Source organism: Strongylocentrotus purpuratus, unplaced genomic scaffold (genome assembly GCF_000002235.5).
Source record: "Strongylocentrotus purpuratus isolate Spur 01 unplaced genomic scaffold, Spur_5.0 spur5_scaffold_1, whole genome shotgun sequence".
Classification (NCBI taxonomy): Eukaryota; Metazoa; Echinodermata; class Echinoidea; order Camarodonta; family Strongylocentrotidae; genus Strongylocentrotus; species Strongylocentrotus purpuratus.
The window spans coordinates 51,770,321-51,777,036 of NW_022145594.1; the positions used below are offsets into that span (position 1 = coordinate 51,770,321).

Here is a 6,716-nt window from a genome sequence, read left to right on the forward strand (position 1 = left end):
CCCGGTTCCAGTATGCAATGGACTTATACGAGATACTATCTCATTAAAACGAGATAACTATCTCATTAAAACGAGATACTATGTCGTTTTAACGAGATACTATCTCATTAAAACGAGATAACTATCTCGTTTTAACGAGATACTATGTCGTTTTAACGAGATACTATCTCATTAAAACGAGATACTATGTCGTTTTAACGAGATACTATCTCATTAAAACGAGATAACTATCTCGTTTTAACGAGATACTATGTCGTTTTAACGAGATACTATCTCATTAAAACGAGATACTATGTCGTTTTAACGAGATACTATCTCATTAAAACGAGATAACTATCTCGTTTTAACGAGATAAAAATATTTTTACCATGTCCCTTCCCGGGCTCCGTAGATATACACTGCCGCTAAGCCAAATTAAGCTAGTGCCACACCCTTACGCATGAAACACAAATATGCCCTGTTGAATTACGTGGCCAGGTTTGTTTGCCTCTGTAAGTACAGTCATGTACTGTGGTCCTGTGCTGAAAATATGTTGTGGTTCATACTTTGAAGCAGATGATATTGTTTTATTGATATTGCATATTCACAACTATACAGGTCCAGTTTCGAGGTGTCATGTTCTTATAGCAATATTATTGGTCTACCAGGTGGAGCGATACTAGCCCGTATATATTTAAGATGTGAATATGAAAGGGGTTACAAAATATGATGTCACCTCCTATAGGGAGTTATGATGTCTTACATCCACAATGGAAATAACTAAACAAAGCAGGTGAAACTTGCGAGATGTATAGACATAAATCATGATCTTATGTCATGTGTATTTCTCTGAAGAATGTTCTTCAAAACACAAAGAGAAGATGCATATAAGCCTACTTTTTTTAATTTATAATTTTATGTCCATGGCCCAGGTGATGGCAAATACTTTATAATAATTTGTTTAAACACCGTTTCTTTGTATCATATTCATACATGTTTATAAAGAAAAAGGCAATAAGAAAATTAATGAGTGAAATTAAAATGATTGGTGATTTTATTCAATCACATATTCTATCATAAATTTAGTCAACGTGAAATTCTGTTTTGAGTCACAAGAGCATAAAACCAATATATATATACAAAGTTAACGCCTTCATGGCTACAAACAGTAGAAATTGAAATGCCAAACGTATGTACGTGCCTGTGATGTTGGTTGTCTAGGCTGCACTAACCCGAATATAATAATTCTTCCAAAACTCTAGAAAAAACAGTTCTTACGTATATGTATTCAATTTCCAGGAAGCAGCATTAAATGTTTTACTTAAATGAACCCCAAGGTGCCTGCCTTTCTCTGAAAAAGTGGCGAAAAAATACTGGTGCCCCCCCCCCCCCCCCCCCTCCCCGGCCTCTCTCTCTCTCCTCCCTAACACGAATGCACACTCAAATCAAACTTCCATTCCTTTGAAACATGTTACACTACATGTACATTGAACAAATTATTTATACCCTTACCAAGTTTTTAAATTAGTATGTAAAAAATTGATTTGTTCCGATTTACATTTCTTGAGAATGTAATATATTAAAGCCAACATATAATTTACCCTTAGTGGACCTTTTATTCTTGAATAACGAAAAACACAAGAAAAAAGAAAAAAAAATCAAATATACAAAGGGGTATGAATAATTCATGTGTTAACTGTATATCTAAAATCGTTAAGGAGGGCAAAAAAGGGCATTTACATTTATGAGCTTATTTTCATGGCATAATGAAACCGACAAGGAATATTCAAACTTCACAACACATGTTCTGAGGAAAAGTAGAAATATTGAACAAATAAGTTGGTGAAAATTGAATGAAATGGACAATAATACAAAATAACAAACTTTATTCCAGAAAACACATATGAATGTTAATTTTAAATAAACGGTTGTATACTTGTGATGCGATTTGGACAACCCTTGCATATGCTATTTTATACAATATCAAAAATGAAAACAAAACTACATGTATAATTTCCAACTTTTGAGCATGGTAATTTGTAATCGAGGATATTTCAGAACTGGCTAGCTATGATATAAATTAAAATCTTCCCTGCAAAAGAACAACTGAAATTCATGATACTGCATGATAATTTGCTCATTTAGATTCATTCATGGAAAGTAATCGTATCCGGACACCGACCCCTGGACATCAACCCCGGATAACCATCCTCTAGGAAATCTACCCCCTAGGACAACTACCCCCTAGGGCAACCACCCTCTAGGACGACTACCCCCGGAAAACTACCCCTCCCCCCAGGCAACTACCCCCTAGGATAGTTGTCAGGAGGGTAGTTGTCCTAGAGGGTGGTTATCCGGGAGTGGGTGTCCAGGGGGTAGGGCACTGGGGGAATGGTTGTTCAGGGGGTAGGTGTCCTAGAACCGGAAGCAATACCAACTTCTGCACATTGCAACTGCAAAACATTGAAGAGAAAAATACATTACAGGATGATAAGAGAAATAAAATTGCCTTGGCAATACTTTTTTGTGTGTCTACTAATTGTCGCTGTTTTGCCAGTTAGAGTGAACGATGCAAAGAAGAGTAAATAATCAATCAAGAGTAATTAATCAACGTTTCTTATATCTCCTAGTCCTCCAAGTTATTTAAGCCATAACAACAACAAGATTGGATATATACATGTACATTTGAATTTCATCACATTTTGAAAAACCATTCATAGCATATGTAGACAAATATCTAATTTAACTTGATGTACATACATCTTAGTAGGTTCACATAGAAAATATATATTCAAATCGTAAATCCTTATCCATTCTCATCAATCTGAAAATTATCTAACACTATCATTTTGAATTATATATATATATATAGTTTTTAAATTTTATTTCATTTCAAATGAAATTAATTTTCTGTATTCTATATTTTTCTGTATGAAATATAAACAGTTGATGATATCACATTATAGAAATTAACATGCACTACAAAGACATCAATTAATGGGAATTAATATCCTTGTAGGGCCTATTTCAGTTGATTTACTTTTCGGAAACTGGCAACTTTTTAAAATTCAACACATTTTTATAGTGTATTGTTACATTTCCTCATCAATTTATGCAGAATCATGCTCAGTAAATCAATGTGGTTGGAGTGAAGAGAACAAAATTGCACTTACTTTTACACGCTTAATCTTGGAACTAAGCATCAGATAGTTATAGACAGAGAAATGATAATGATTTCCATCTCGATTTTATGAATAGTACATTTGAACTGAAACAGTGTTTCTTGATCCCTCTCACTGTGTAATTTTTTATGAAAATAGACACATACTGTAATATTGGCAATTACAGAGCATGGTTTCAGACCTATCAAGCGACAATAATGGTGGGACTATTCGTTTTGAACACTTTTACATTGACATATTTGGTAACATTCACTAGGAAATATGTTACACAATGTGGTTACTTTGTACCTTCACGTACATGTTATTTCAACATCAGACATTCCTGCAACATGTGAATGAAATATTAATGATAATATATGTCAGTTAACAATTTCATTGATAGCTGAAAATCCCCATCCCATCCCTTCATATTAGTACCCCCTCCCCCATCTCTCTCTCTCTCTTTCTCTTTCTACTCCTTGTGATTCATTTTAATAGTTTTTTTGGGGGGGCTGGAAGCATATGAAGCTGTGCTTAGGCTGTAGCCCTTCTGTATCATCACATCTTAAAGTAGACATGCAATGATAATTACAATTATGGCCAATAATTCATCACTAGAAACCAGGAAGTTCAAATGTGAATCAGACCAAATAAAGTAACACAAATAAAAGTAACTCTCAGGATATAGGATATACGAGCACTACGCAAGAAAATTAAGCATGTGTTGATGATGTTGCATCAGGAAACAACCATGCTTAAGCAGACAGAGTCATAAAGTGCTATGCGGTGGTCCTGTGTTGTGGTCGAGTGGATACGTCACCGGACTGTTGATCACAAGGTCTGCGGTTCGAGTCCCGCCGCGGCACTAATGTCCTTTGGCAAGACATTGATCTACATTTGCCACACTCAACCCAGGTGAGGTAAATGGGTACCTGGCAGGATTATTCCTGATAACGGCTGCCGGAGCTAAAGGGTAATCATTTCCAAAGCTCTTTGGAAGCGCATAGAGGTGTTATTTCATAACATATCATGCGCTATACAAGAACTGAATATTATTATTATTATTATTACGATTGAAATCAGCCCAAACTCCAATTGAAAAGCCTGCCGAACACTACAATGGAGGGTGTTGACTCTCGGTTGAAATGCTGCACATATGTTGAAGTCTGCACAGTGAAATAAGAAAACGATAGCATGGATGGTGAAATACAATCACGCAAACAAATCAAATGGATTCTATTGGGGTTCTGCAAAAGGTCTCGAATAAGAAAAAAAATTAAATGAATTCTATACACATAACAATTAAGTAGGAGGGATCTCTATTTCAAATTCATGTATGCTACAAAGCCTTTATTTAAGGAATGAATGCATCTAATCAAGTACAACAACGGATCATTATCGAACATGTCATTATATCAAATCCCTAGATATAACTCTTCAAATACATGTATGTAGAATATGACTGGATATTCTATTCTCAATATATATTTCATGGGTATACTCCTAAAAACGTCGGAAAGGTTTTCTTACGCTGTAACCCCATTTATGTATAGTCTAAGAAGAGATCATGACAAAAGCATATATAGTGAGGCTTTGACACTTATCAGTTTAAAAAAAAAATTACCTTAGAGTTTTCATTGACTCAGTCTTTCAGGAAAGTTCAGCTATGGCATGATTGGCATGAGCACTTTGGAGGAATACATGAATAGTGCCACTTGTTGTTGTCCTTTTTCTGTAAGTAAGATTTAATTGAAACAGTACATTACATGTGCATAGTTATAGTTTAATAGAATCATGATTATAGTGTAGCTAGTCATCTTCCTGACTATGACAACGTTTACGAGTGAACGTAAAGTAGGTACATAACAATTCCAGTACTGTTTTATCAGAGTCAGCATTACAATACATGTAAAAACAAATATTGAAATCATGAAAATACGAAAGTGTGTACTTGCAAAGAGGCTAGTTCAATGCATTAGAGAATCTATAAATGTTAATCATAATGAAAAGGTGTATTTAAAAGAGAGGGAAGATTCACTACAAACACTGATGAACTTGATAGCAGAGAAATGACAGACAAAACTCAGTAAAAGTTTGAGGAAAATCCTATACAAAATAAATGTATGAATGCTGTAAGTCTCAATTGACCAAACGATATCATAGCAACACAGGCAATTTCAATGGCCTTGAGCATCAACTTTTGAAATGTGCATTCATTACAAAGTTGTATTGTGAACATGATTTCTTTGAGATGTACAATAGGGTATTAAAAGCTTGTGAATGGAGTAAACAAATGACTTTATTTTAGTGACATTCCCTATGATATTTCCTGAATAAGACTACAACCACAGCTGTTAATATAAACGTAGCTCTATGAGATAAAAAGTGACAAGTTACATTTGATATTAGATATCTTAAAATGACTTAAATGTATTCACTTTCTGTTTCTGCTATGGCCCTCTCTTGCTCCCTATTAGTCTACAAGCACAGACCCTATATTTAACACTTCATTACAATAATTACATTATGACTTGAGTGAAGCCTAAATCTGTTCTTACTGCTGTAAGTACATAGCCTGGATTGCATTTCCTTTTTTAATTTTTTTTTTAGCTCAGTGCCTCTCGTCCACACTTTATTTCATTAACGTAATTTGCTCTTATATATTTTTGGGGTAACATATCCCCAATATGTGTATAATGCATATGTTGCATATTAATGACTGAAGAAAGCAATGTTTTCATTTCAATTAAAAAGACCTAAACATATATCGTAGGTCTATGGGCTAGCTGAAATATAAAGGAGCAAGAAGCAACAAAAACAGGGGTGGGGGGAGGGGGGAATTTGACTAAAACTCATGATATTTCACAAGAAAACTTTATGAAAAAAGGTATATACATTTAATGAACATACTTTTGCTTTGAATAATCTCCAGGGAAAGGACTTCGGCAAATGTAAAATTGTAAATAAAATAAAACATAGCATTATTACATGTACCTGCAACTGCTACGTTGGGCGAACACCGATTCCTGAAATATAAGCCCTGAAATATTGTACGGTTGAAGGGAAATTCCATTTCAGCTGTATACATGTACGTCTGTCATATGGCTCCAAAGAAGACTGTAGTTAGGGTTATACAAAAGAAAAATATTGAAATAGATACAATCAGTAAAAACATGTAAAATAATTAAAATTCAAAGGAATTTAATTAAGCATGCTTAGTCTACAATACATTTACAAGTTTCAAGATTCTGGTTTTATTTTCCATAATACATTTGTAATACAAAAATTTGTCTCCCATTGATGTTACATACAATTTAACATAGGCACAAACATGATTTTGTATGCTGAGAGCCAAAGGGGTTAACTTAATGTTGAACAAGAATGAGTGAACACCATTCCATCTTTCAGCAGACAGTACAAAAAAAAACTTCATTCTGAGTCACATCATAAATGCATTCATACATAAATAGGAAACTGATGTAAATGACAATACCGCAACCTCTTCCGATCATAAAGAGAAAGACATAATAGGAGCAAATTGAAAAAAAGAGGGATGAGTGGTAGACAGAGAGAGAG

At 34.3% G+C, this 6,716-nt stretch overlaps 1 long non-coding RNA gene across 1 annotated transcript; it reads right to left on the reverse strand.

Moving 5' to 3' along the window:
* Window positions 1–4,117: 4,117 nt before the first annotated feature.
* LOC105444586 lies at window positions 4,118–6,220 on the reverse strand. The gene is made up of 3 exons (XR_004062824.1): window positions 6,135–6,220; window positions 4,765–4,872; window positions 4,118–4,306 (listed from the first exon to the last, which is right to left on the reverse strand). It is a non-coding gene; the product is annotated as an uncharacterized LOC105444586 (long non-coding RNA).
* Between the last annotated feature and the right edge of the window lie 496 nt (window positions 6,221–6,716).